Source organism: Triticum dicoccoides, chromosome 5A (genome assembly GCF_002162155.2).
Source record: "Triticum dicoccoides isolate Atlit2015 ecotype Zavitan chromosome 5A, WEW_v2.0, whole genome shotgun sequence".
In the NCBI taxonomy this organism is placed as follows: Eukaryota; Viridiplantae; Streptophyta; class Magnoliopsida; order Poales; family Poaceae; genus Triticum; species Triticum dicoccoides.
The window spans coordinates 32,600,678-32,613,874 of record NC_041388.1 but is presented as its reverse complement, the minus strand read 5'-3'; the positions used below and the strand labels follow the sequence as shown (position 1 = coordinate 32,613,874).

Here is a 13,197-nt window from a genome sequence, read left to right as displayed (position 1 = left end):
AGGAATTTTTTTGAAATTACTACGTTCCCCAACAATTGTTGCACTTAATGGCATACTATGACACCAGTTATTTTCAATTTAAGTTGAACCTAATAATAATACAACTTGAATATATCGTTGACCGGGCCATGGTGCCACTGAATCAAGTTTTTCCCAGTGCAACCACATTTTCCTTTATGGGAAGGCCTTTATTCGGTCTGTTGTCATGCCTCTGGTCGGTGCCTCCAACTAGGGAAGGTTATGGGCGTGCGGTACCCTGGCCCGGTAAGCAGACATAACCTTCTGTGCCCGTTGTTGAGATTTTTGGTACCGGTCCCCGTGAGGGACGTTTATGTTTTGGCCACGACAGTGGTCGTTGTGTCTTTGGTAGACACGGGGCCACCCAGGACTAGCCCAGTTGGGAGTGACTCGGAGTGGCCGAGAGAGTGTCATGGCAATGGAGGGGTTTCGTCGGAATGTCGTTGGTCCACCCGAATAGGAGTACGAGGCCATGGGTTCCGTGGTGTGGGTACAATGCGCTACCTCTGCAGAGTGTATTAATCTATCGATAGCCGAGTCGACGATTACGGACACGCTCGAAAGTAGGTCACACCATGGGTCAACATTTAATAAAACTTGCACACTAAGTTATGAACTTTGCACTATTGATGATGGCGAGAAGGCCATCGGGTTGAATAAGACCAAATGTTGGTCGTGGTTGTGATCGCCGGAAGGATCATGGTTTTAGACCAAGTATGGGTCATGGTTGTGATCGCTGGAAAGATCACGAGATATTCATAGTTAAGATTTTGAGGTTGGTACGGTGGTGATCCAAGAAGTGATCGCCGTTGGTAAGAGGGATTTTTCTCACAAGAGTATGATCACAGCATGTTGGTTATATTGTTGCATTGTCAATAATTGGTTAATTATCATGATATTGTTTGTCATTATGTTTATGTCTGTTGTGAGCTTGCAAGTACATTCCATGTACTGACCGGGCGTGTCATGCCAGATTTCAGGAAAGCCTTGTTGGAAAGGAGTGTTGTCCGAGTCTAGATTGTGCCCACATCGGTGTCCCTGTGCTATGGAGTTCCGCTACGACGTTGTTCCGTTGCCGCGTAGTTGTTATGATCGAGGCCTTTATGTTCACTAAATAATGTACATATTGTTCAGCCGCACCGTGTGTGCCGCTTGGCCTCGCTACCTGTTGTAATGTAAACCTTGATCCGCTAGCATCAATAAAGCGGTTGTTTTCTGTACCAAGATGTTGTGTGTTGCCAGAAGACATGGTCTCTGGGCTGGCAATGCATGGTCAACCGGTTGCTCATAGCCGGGGTGCCACAGGCAGGGACCACCACGACTTCGGCATCGCCGCTGTAGAAGGAGGGGCTTGAAGAGATAGAGGATGGCCTTGGAGAGGAGGAGGCAATCAAAGAGAAGGACATGCTGATGTGCACCGCCGGAGCACGACTTATATAGTCGCGGCCAAGCCAGACAAACGGGCGGTCATTTCACTTCAATACGGCGCAGCGGCCGGAGTTGGTAGTTGTAGACGGGAAAGTTTGCAATACAATAAACGTTGTATTGATGGGGTGCTGGTGCACGTTTATATAATACAAGGGAAGGCCTCTACCGCAATTATACAAGACTAGGAGGTGGGCCACAACTCCAATACACGTGCAATACAAAACACATACTCAACACCCCCCCCCCCCCGCCGCAGTCGAAGCGTCGCCGGAGACACAGAGACTGGACCGAAACTCCTCGAAGACGGGAGTAGGCAATCCCTTAGTCATCACATCGGCAAACTGTTGCGTCGTCGGCACGTGGAGAACCCGAACACGACCAAGGGCAACCTGCTCGCGCACGAAGTGAATATCAAGCTCAATATGCTTCGTCCGTCGATGGTGCACCGGGTTGGCGGAGGGTAGACCGTGCTGACGTTATCGCAGTAGACAAGAGTGGCCTTGTGAACATCACAAAGCAACCCCTGGAGCAGCTAATGTATCCAAGGGCACTCGGCCACGGCGTTGGCCATGGCGCGATACTCTGCCTCGGCGCTGGAGCGGGAGACTGTGGGATGCCGCTTCGATGACCAAGAGATCAACAAGGGTCCAAGGTAGACGCAGTAGCCTGACGTAGAGCGTCGCGTGTCGGGGCAGCCAGCCCAGTCAGCATCCGAGTAGGCCATGAGGTCAGTGGAGGCGGAGGCCGTCAGGATGAGTCCCAAGGACATGGTGTCGTGTATGTAACGGAGAATACGCTTCACCAGAGTCCAGTGAGAGTCACGCGGGGTGTGCATATGGAGGCACACCTGCTGAACAGCGTACTGCAGGTCGGGGCCAGTCAGCGTCAAGTACTGTAAAGCACCGACAATAGAGCGATAACATGCTCCATCGGACGTGAGAGACCCCTCCAGAGCAGAGACCTTCGCCTTCGTGTCGACGGGGGTGGGTACTGGCTTGTAGTTAATTAAGCATACCGGCACACTCAAGGAGCTCGTGGGCGTACTTCTACTGATGCAGAAAGAAACCGTCAGCCCGGCGGATCACCTCGATGCCGAGAAAGTAGTGCAGGGGCCCCAAGTCCTTGAGGGCGAACTCATCACGAAGAAGAGCAGTCAGCCGCTGAAGGAGATCGGGGGTGGACACCGTGAGGATGATGTTGTCGACGTAGAGCAGTAGATATGCAGTGTCAGCTCCCTGATGATACACAAAGAGTGAGGCATTGGAGCGAGTGGACCGAAAACCCAGAGATTGCGGGAAGGCTGCGATACACTGGTACCAAGCCCGAGGCACCTGCTTCAGCCCGTACAGAGAGCGGGAGAGCAAGCACACAAGTCGGGGTGCTCGGCGTCGACGAAACCAGTAGGCTGCTCACAGAACACCTGCTCGGCGAGATGACCGTGCAAGAAGGCGTTGGAAACATCCAACTAATGCACAGGCCAGGCGCGCGAGACGGCCAGCTGAAGGACGGCGCGGATCGTGCCCGGTTTCACAACCGGGGCGAAGGTGTCGGTGAAGTCCACGCCCGCGCGCTGCCGAAAACCACGAACCACCCATCGAGCCTTGTAGCGCTCGAGAGAACCCTCTGGGCGAGTCTTGTGGCGAAACACCCACTTGCCAGAGATGATGTTGGCACGAGGGGGTCACGGAACAAGATGCCACATGCGGTTGCGTTGTAAGGCGTCGAACTCCTCCTGCATCGCAGCTAGCCAGTGGGGATCCCGAAGGGCAGCACGAGCGGAGGTGGGGACTGGTGATGGCGTCGACGTCGAGGCGATGCACACATACTCGTCGGCGGAGTAGCGCGTACTGGGCGGAAGCACTCCTGCTCGGGCACGGGTAGTCACGCCAAGTGACGGGGCAGCAGGGCCGGCGGGTGCTGTGGCGGCAGGGGCCACGGTGGCGAGGGCACCCGGTGCGGCGGTGGGGGCCGTGGTGGGGGGGCACCCGGTGCGGTGGCGGGGGCCGATTCGGCGGCGGAAGAGGCGACGGGCGAGGTTGACGTCGAGCCCGTCGCAGGCGTGGCGGGCGGGGTGCCGGGCTCAACCTCGTATGTGGGAGACGAGGACCCGGGGGCCTGCTCAGACTCGACCTCGGGGGAGGGAGTCACGAAGCCAGGTGGTGGCGACATCGGGCGTCGTGCCGGGGGCGCCGCTGGGGGCTGCCGCTGCGCATCGCTCCACGAAGGGGGCGCGGGGGCCGGTGCTGAAGGGGACGAAGCCGTAGGAACCTGAAAAAAAGGGAACACCGTCTCGACAAAGTACACATGCCTCGAGGTGTACACACTATGAGTGACAGGATCATAGCACCGGTAAACTTTGGTATTAGGAGGGTAGCCAAGGAAGACGCATGGGACGGATCGTGGTGTGAGCTTGTGTGGCGTGGTGGATGCGGTGCTAGGATAACAGAGACACCCGAAGATGCAGAGACCATCATAGGACGGTGGTGTGCCGAAGAGAAGGTGGTGAGGGGCGTAGTTCCACCGAGGGCGACACGGACGGATGTTAACTAAGAGAGTGGCGGTAGCGAGGGCATCGGGCCAAAACCAAGCGGGCACGTTAGAGTGAAAGAGTAACGTGAAAACACAGTCATTAAGAGTGCGGAGAATGCGCTCGGCACGGCCATTCTGCTGGGAAGTGTAGGGGCAAGTCAGACGAAAGATGGTGCCATGAGAGACGAGAAGTGTGCGAAGAGCGACGTTGTCAAACTCTTTTCCGTTATTAGTTTGGAGTGCGAGTATGGGGCGACCGAACTGGGTGGTGACATAGGAATAAAAGGCGGTGAGTGTGGCTAAAGCATCGGATTTACGACGAAGGGGAAAAGTCCACACATAATGAGAGTAATCATCTAAAATCACCAAGTAGTATAGATAGCCCGTGTTACTCGCAACGGGAGATGTCCAAACATGACTATGAAGTAATTGAAACGAAAAAGTGAAAACTGAAGAAGACGCACTAAAGGGGAGACGAACGTGCTTGCATAAGCGACAAGCCTCACAAGAGTGCTCGTCGAGCTTATCACATGAGAAAGAGAAACTCCTAAGGATTTGACGTAAGACGGTGTGGTTGGGGTGACCCAAGCGAGCGTGCCAAAGGTCAATGCTAGCGGCAAGAGCAACGGGTGTGGAGGTGGAGGCGCCAGCGTGCACGGGGTAGAGCTCATCGGGACTGTCACATCGCACTACTAGAGAAAAGCTTACCAGTAGCGCTGGTTTTTGTGCTACCAGTAGCGCGGGCACCAGCGCTACTGCTACGATGCTACAGCTATTTTGTAGCAGTAGCGCGTTTTAGGCCGGCTCTACTGGTAAGTTCAAGTACTAGTAGCGCGTTTTTAGGCCAGCGCTACTGGTAAGTTCAAGTACTAGTAGCGCATTTTTAGGCCAGCGCTACTGCTATCATTTATGTTTTTTAGCATTTTGACGCTGTACATGTTTAAACAGATATATCTTTTATATAATAACAACTCATCATGAACTAGTCCGTTTAAATAGCATATTCATTACCACTTGTCATCACCACCAAACAATGTTCGTCAATAAGACATCATATAACAAGTTGGTCACTAGTCATAATCATAACTCATCATCATCATCAACTCTAACACATTGTAGCACATAATAACACATTCTATATACAACCTACTCCTCTCATAGCACCTACTCTACCCTCTCTTAGGTAAAATATCATAAAGCAAGATAGGCATTGACTCTCCATTAAGAAAAATTGACTCTCCATAATAAAGAATGGAGATCATCCTGTCTCCAAGTCTTGGCCTACACACAATGTTGCTTCCAAGTAGCTCTCTATGATGGTTCAAACATTTTTTAAAATCATTTATTATCATGGCTTCCTCGCTTATAGAAATCCGGTATGGACAGGAGTGATGTGGATACTGCGGCTGACCTGGCCGTGGTGGCCGTAAGCTCATAACATTAATGTGACCTCTCGACAACATCAGATGAGGCACACAATCCATCGGGGTTTTCTGTTCAAAAACATAGTAATAACTTTATAGTTAGCAATGTAGTTTAGTTTTAGAAGAATTTATACAAAAGATGCACGGATGTCGTAATAGTAGAAAATCTTACCATGATATCTCCATTGATGTTACCGTAGTTCAACACGTGCACTAGTGGCGCGTATTGACCATAATGTGGAGGAGTTTGATAATAGCTATTGTAATTCTCAAGATTAGTAAAAAAATGCGATAAGACCATCTTGCTCCTTATAAGTTAATTGTGCTTCATCATTGTAGTAGTAGGTTCTGTCTACCATTTTCCGTACATTTTTTGAAGAATGAAAATAAGCTGTCAATGGAAATAAGCTGTCAAATATTTTGAAATAAACAATATAAATTACTTAGTAAATATGTTTAAGAAACTCACACAGCGGTAGAACTGGAAGCGTGTCAACAAGGACCCAAATGGTCATATCATTTTCATCAACGTCAGGATCACCAAGATCAACGGTGAGAAGCATACTCTCATGAAAATCATACGCCTTGCAAAGGGCTTCCCAATTCAGGCAACCAAAATTGGATGAGTTCACAGAATTGTATAGATTTACAGCAAAATCATAACCATGATGGGTCCTTAGTTGAATTATCTTTGTCTCCATTCTTTCATGATCTTCAAAATCCATCTTCTCCAAGACATAGCGTGTTGCATGGCATGAGATAAGCTAGTCGAATTGTAAAAGACGGAAATTACACGTTGAAGAAGCAGAGAAGTCATGCAAAAAATAACAAAAAACACGTGTCGTTGCGTACTGTTTCAACATCGAAGGTCTCTTGGAGCTTGATGTTGAAGCGCCGACCTTCTACCAGGTGTGTCCTGTCGCACAGACCGCGCTCATCTTCGCAGTACTCGCACATAACAAATTCCCTTTCGTCGTCAGACATTTCCTAATAGGTAATTAATAATCCATCATCGAATACATATATAGTAGTTTGTAGCAAAGATTATCATATAACAACTAAAACACCTAAAATTTGTAGTTTGTAGTAGTTTGTAGCAAAGATCATCATATAATCCATCATGAATACATATATAGTAGTTTGTACCACAAACCGCGCCCATCTTTTGCATTCAATAAGCAAATAACTAATAGGTAGTTAATAATCCATCATCGAATACATATATAGTAGTTTGTAGCAAAGATCATCATATAATATCACTAATACATCTCGAATAATAGCTCATCTAGGTTCAGTGGGCCGTGGTGGACACCCAAAGAGAAGGAACCCTCACCGGATCATAGCTCCGGTGAGATCCCCAAAGAATCTGCCAGGTATTGGAGAACCGGCCGTTCGCCAACACAACCAAGTAGCGCTGGACGTGCACGTTCTCCTCCATGACACGGTGTTGTACCACCTGCGCGGGGGACTCAAGCCTCTCCACCGATGCAGGCCCACATGACCGCCACCAAAGAAGCTCCTGGTCGACAACGGGCTGGCTCCTCACTAAGCTGCGCTCACCAGAAGGTAGCACAACCCAGTACCAGCCCGGCGGAGCCCAGTCCCGGACATGGCCCCTCGGCTCAACCATGAGTCCTCCACCGAGTCGATGGCGAGGATGCGGGATAGGCATCGTCGACGTCGAGAACAAATTGCTTAATTATGAAAACAAAATTAATAAACACTTAGCAAAATTTGGCATGACCTTTGCTAAAAACAGGACGTATCGAGCGCCTGAAATTTGCCAGAACGTAAACGAATCGACATTTCTGGCAAAACATAGGCCACTCAGAAAAATATGACATGTCAAAAATGTGACATGTTCAAAATATGACATGTCCACTGCAAATTTGCATATAACAGGAAAAATTGCTTTAACTAAAAAAATAACAACAATTGCTTTAACTAAAAAAATACCTAGAATTCTGTTAACTACACCTAAAACAACTAAACACCTAAAATTCTCTTAACTACACCTAAAACAACTAAAACACCTAAAACTCTTTTAAATACACTTAAAACACCTAAATTCTATTAACTACACCTAATTAAAAACCTAGCTAAATTTCTATCCTAATTTTAAAACCTAGCTAAATTTAAAAACTTAGGGTTCATACGAATTAACTAGGGTTCATACCTAATCTGTCCTAGCTAAGGTTCGATCATAACCTACATTATTCTAATAACCTACATTTTTTCAACTACATAGGATTCAAAATAACTACTCTAATAACTATAACTATGGAGGGAGGGAGGAGTACCTCTCGGTGGAGGAGGGCCGGCGCGGGGGCCGGGGCGATGGGCGGAGGAGGAGGCCGACGCGGGGGAGCTGGGCAGTCGGCGGGGAGAAGGGCCGGCACGAGCGAGGGTGGCCGACGCAGGGAGGAGGGCCGGTTCGGGGGACGGCAGCGTGCGGGGGTCGACGGTGGCGCGCGAGGGATCGAGGGAGGAGTGTGGAGTGTGAGTGAGAGTGATGAGGCCGGGCCGGGGGGCGCGCGGCAGGGGAGGTCGTGGGCTTAACAGCAGCGCGGGCAATGGGTAAGTGCTACTACTAAGCCCACTAGCTGTAGCGTGGGCACAAATCACACGCTACAGCTAAGTGGCCCGCGTTTGGCCCCGGCGGCCCGCTAAACAGCAGCACGGCCCGCGCCAACCAGCGCTGCTGCTACGCAGTAGCAGTAGCGCCCGTTTTGGCCGGCGCTACTGGTAAATACCAGTAGCGTGGGTGCCCAAACAGGCGCTACTACTAAAATTCTATGTATAAGCATTTTCCTAGTACTGTCGGTGAAGGACCATCCGGGTACGGGCGTCTTTCACAGAAAAGCCAACACCGTCAAATTCAACAGTAAGTGGGTTCTCACGAGTAAGACGACGAACTGAAACTAGGTTTGTGACTAAATCAGGTGAAACAAGAACATTAGACATAGTGATGGGTGTGGAAGTAGAGGGAAAGCTAGTGCTACTGATATGAGTAATAGGTAAGGAGGATCCGTTGCCGACGGTGATACGAGTGTTGTGTGAACGGGAGTGGAGGAGGTTAGGTTACCGGGATGAGCTGCCAAGTGCGCAGTAGCACCTGAGTCCATGTACCAGTCGCCTCCACCAACAGAGCTACTCGGCGATGGTGCGGAGTTCTGGGCGGCGAGGAGGGTGGGGTCCCATGGCACAGGTGCCGGCGGCGGCGGAAGGCCCCCGTAGGGCGGCGCCGGGATGGGCGGGCCATAACCACCGAGGGACGGCAGCGTGGGGAGGGCGCCATAGCCGGCGCCAGTCGGCTGGAAGGGCGCGCCGATGAACACCTGGTGGCCAGCGGGGAGAGCCTGCTGATAGTGCGGCGCCCCCCGACGTCCTGGGCCTGCGGGTGCTGCAGGCGGCGGCGACCGCCACCACACCGGTTGCGTCGTCCCCCGCTCCCTTGCGGGTGTTGCGGGGAAGGACGCGACTGGATTGGCACGGCCGGTGAAGCGGTTCCACCGCAGATGGTGAAGTAGCCTGGAGAGTCCATAGAAGGCGTCAGAGGCGACGGGAAGAGGAAGGGGCGGCGGCGGCACACGGGAGCGCGCGGCGGCGGTGCGGCGCGGCGGGTTAGGGTTGTGGCGCGATGGGGCGGCAGCGGCACGGCAGGGGACGCACGGCGGCGGCAGTACACTACCAGAAACCATACTTTTCCTGTGAGTAGTATATTTTCCTGTGAGGCCCGAAGCCCCTCACAGGAATAATAATATTCCTGTCGGGCAAATTTTCACTCTCAGGAAAATATTGTACTTTCCTGTAGGTTTTGTTGAGCCCCTCAGGAAAATATGCTTTCCTGTGTTGTCCAGCCCACAGGAAAAAGTATTTTGAGCCCAGCCCGCCATCGCACCACCGCGAAACAGGCCTGGGGCTGAAAATTCTTAGTTCACGCCGTTTTTTTCCCTTTTGGCGCCTCAAGCGAAACTTACTCGCGCCAGCTTATATTAACCTGTGTTGTATGGGCCTACATCAAAGTATACAAAGAGAGATAAGGAGAAGACCCTAGAAAAATCCCCCACTTCTCCTCTTTCCCCATCTCGTCTGCTCCATGGCCGCCGCCTTCCTCCGCAGCCGCATTCCTCCGACTTCCTCGCCACAGCCGCCGCCGTCATCAACAGGGAACTCGTTCCAGCGCTGCTAGCCATCAGCTCCTCCAATCTCCACCCTCGCTCATCGCCCAGCTCCTCCACCGCTGCCCGAGTCAACCTTCGTCCACCATCCCCGATCTCCTTCCATCCCGAACCACCACCGTCGCTCTGCCTCCACCTCCCTCTGCCGCCGCATCCCACTAACCTTGGACCACCCCAACAGGGCTGCCCTGTACGCGTTGCCTGCTCCCCGTGCTCCATGATCCAGATCCGGGTCACTCTCCCGTCGCACGAACAGCAAGCCACCCGCTACTCCTCCAACATGACACCAGCAGGCTCCTCCTCTCCCTTTCGTCCAAATCACCTGATCCGTTTTACTGTGGTAAGTCTCAATCTGGGTCATCCAAAAACAGCAGTCAGGATCTTATCTATTCATACAAATTTATGTATAATTAATCTAGGTCTTTGGGCGGCAGGATCTTGATTTACTTTTTTGCGTGGCTTATTGCTTGAAAGATTAGCCGTATGGGTGAGAAAATAAGGACCCTTTGCATTTGTTTGGAGTGTATTGATTTATTCAGTTTTCATTTTGCAAGAAAGAGCTTTGTTTACTCTCGTATCTAAATTTTTAGATGCTACTGTTAAGTGTACTATCAGTAGTCTCATTTATCGTTGCTAGTTATGTGCTTTCAGGAACTCTCCGAGAATTAAGGAACTCTCTACTTTTATCGGAACTCTCGGCCTTGTTGTCTCCTCTGCCTGTTCTCTGCTTTGAGGAACCTGAAGATGCTGTTGGAGAAAAGGAAGGTACATGCTTGTTAAACTGATTTATAGCATAGAAATCTGAATGTTGTGTGTTTATATTCGCTTGCTAGTGTCTTGTAGTTGACCCAGGCAGATGCCACAACCTGAGGCTTGATTGCTTGCTTTTTAATTATTATCCGAAAAAAGAGAGGCACTTTTCAACTTGAGATGGTTGCACCCTCCAAACGAATTAACTTCATGCAATTTGCTTGTTTCAAAAGAACACAAGCCGATTTTGCTTCTGGAACTCAGCACACTAACTTACTCCATAGGTTATTATTGTTGTAGATTAGAACTAAAAACTGAAAATAATATCCTTGATGGAAGTGATGACTGTTTTGCATTTTTTTTTCTTAATTACTTGCTGTCTATGTCTTTCGGCTATCTACCAATGATTACACTATCAGACTGATGGTTCATGAGTGTGTATATGAAGTAATTCTTTCCTGCTTGTTTTAGGCGTAAAAAGGGTAAGGCGTCATGGACTAGTGGTAAAACAAGCTTTCTGGTACCAATGATGAAAGGGTGTGGATGCAGCAAAGTTATGTGGTCAAAATTGATGAACAAAGAAGTTGCAGCATGCAAATCAAAACCTATCTCAGGTACCTCTCACACTAAGGCGGTGTATATGCTTGTCTTGCTGTGGTGATTATCTCACAAATACTTAGGTGTGTTGGTTCTTACCTTATTATTTGCTATTCTCATCATTTATTCAATGCATTACTTATTGACGATGAGGGGAGTACAAAGAAGGCCGAAACCTCATTATGAATGCCTCCTAATGGATGCAAGGTCGAACTTAAAGCGACTGGTGCATTTTTAGTGTTAATTACTCATATTCTTTTCCCCTAAAAGCACTACACTAGCTATAGTATAACATCCAATGATTATTGTGTTGCCATATGCCATATCTCAAATTTACAAACAAAATACTGAGTGGGCATTCTTTTTTCTTCCGTATTTCTTGATTGGCCTAAGTGTTTTTCTCAATGAAGTGTCATGGTATTTAAATTGTCAACAAGCAGAGCAGATTATGTTCTTAATCACCTTAATACACAATTTCTCATGCTAACAGCAATGAGAGCATCAATGTTGTAGGTAGGGACCATAGTATGCACACTATAATGCAACTTCTGTTGATTCAGATATCTACCTGATGTTGCTCATCTTCTCTTGATTTTTCAATATTAGTTCTCCCTAATGCTGTACCTGAATTCGCAGGGAAACACCTATTCATCTCATGTTAGTTTGGAGGATGGTGCTATGGACAACCACAACAATGGCAACACTGTATGCAACATTGATGGTGGGAACATCGGTGGTAGTCTAGATGACTTAGGAACTTATGAACTGATGAATGTAGGTGATGGATGAAAATTTAGAGTGGTGGTGCCAATGAATTTGTACAACTGTTATGTTATTGCCTTTGAGGAAGTAAACTTTTCACTTGTCAAGTGCAAAATGTCAGATCATCGTTTGCTCTGTATATATGTATATGTGTGTTGTATGTATACTGATCTCGGATGCATGCACATAGGTATGATATGGATAACATGCAAATTCTGTTTTCATTTATCCTGGGTGTTTACCCATAAGGAAAATGCATGTTTCTCTGTCGGCTGGTTGTCACAAAAGGTCTGTTTCTAAACCTGACGAATCAAGATTTTTCTGAGAGTAGCCGATAGGAATAGCCGCCAGGAAAATAATTCCTGTCGGTTAACCGTCAGGCATTAGAGGATTTCCCTGTCGTTTTAATCCTGACGGATTTTGCCTGTCGGCTGACCGACAGGAAATAGTTTCCTGACGGTAATCTGAATTTTCCTGTGGGTTTCTGGCCGTCGGGAAAAAGTGCAGTTTCTGGTAGTGGTAAGTCAGCGCAACGGGTGGGAGCAGAAGCGACGCGGCGGCACGGGGAGCGGCGGCAGCGGCGGCGGCGCGCGAGGGGGCACTACGCGGCGGCGGGGAGTGGCGGCGGCGGCGGCGCACGTGGGGAGGACTTTCAAGATGATACCATGTAGACGGGAAAGTTTGCAATACAATAAACGTTGTATTGATGGAGTGTTGGTGTACATATATATAATATAAAAGAATACATTTACCTTAACTATACAAAACTAAAGATGAACTACAACTCCAATAGACATGCAATACAAAAAACACATAGTCAACACTAGTAAACAATCAGAAATGCAACTTGTGTTGTGCTGCGAGACGCTGATCTCTCCGGCGGCGGCGGGTGGAGCTGCAATGCAATGCGTTGGGTGTCGTGCGCTGCTGATCGCCGGCCACGGAAGCTGCAGTGCAACGGTGCTGTTGCTGCGGGGGAGAGGGTTGTGGCCGGTGCGGCTGCCACGGGACGTGAGGATGACGTCTCTCTTCTCCTACTGTGTTGTTACGATTGCCTCACGTCAGCGGGATAACGTCTCTCTTCTTGGATCTCTATAAATAGAAGATCCAGGGATCGCTCTATCCGACATCCCATCTCTCCATCTACATCTAAGCGTAGCACGCTGCAGCCACATTGCTAATGGCAGCCATGCCTCTGGCTCTAGGTGCACCGAGCCATCAGAGTAAATAACATAAAACTACTACTTTACAGGCTAGGGTTTCAAAAAACTACCGATTTTTAATTTTTCTTAGATAACTACCAAATAGGCGGTCTGCTGTTTCAAAAAACCCAAATCATCGAGTCTTTATCAGTTGATCACGATTATGACAGGTTGGGCCCACGGCTAAACAAACCGTTAGTTTGACCTTAGTTTGACCGTTAACTTACATGTGGGGCCCACATGTAAGTTTCTTCTTCCTCTTCTATTTTTTCTTTCTCTGCCTCCTGTGCCAGACATCTCCTCTCC

General features: G+C 49.1%; 1 long non-coding RNA gene across 4 annotated transcripts; it reads left to right on the top strand.

Moving 5' to 3' along the window:
* The first annotated feature begins 9,445 nt into the window (after positions 1-9,445).
* LOC119298929 lies at positions 9,446-11,894 on the top strand. Of its 4 annotated transcripts, none has more exons than XR_005146031.1 (5): positions 9,446-9,920; positions 10,015-10,067; positions 10,218-10,345; positions 10,802-10,944; positions 11,564-11,894. It is a non-coding gene; the product is annotated as an uncharacterized LOC119298929 (long non-coding RNA). The 4 variants fall into 4 exon arrangements; XR_005146032.1 differs by having other exon boundaries at positions 10,000-10,067; XR_005146030.1 differs by lacking the exon at positions 10,015-10,067 and having other exon boundaries at positions 10,232-10,345.
* Positions 11,895-13,197: the final 1,303 nt, after the last annotated feature.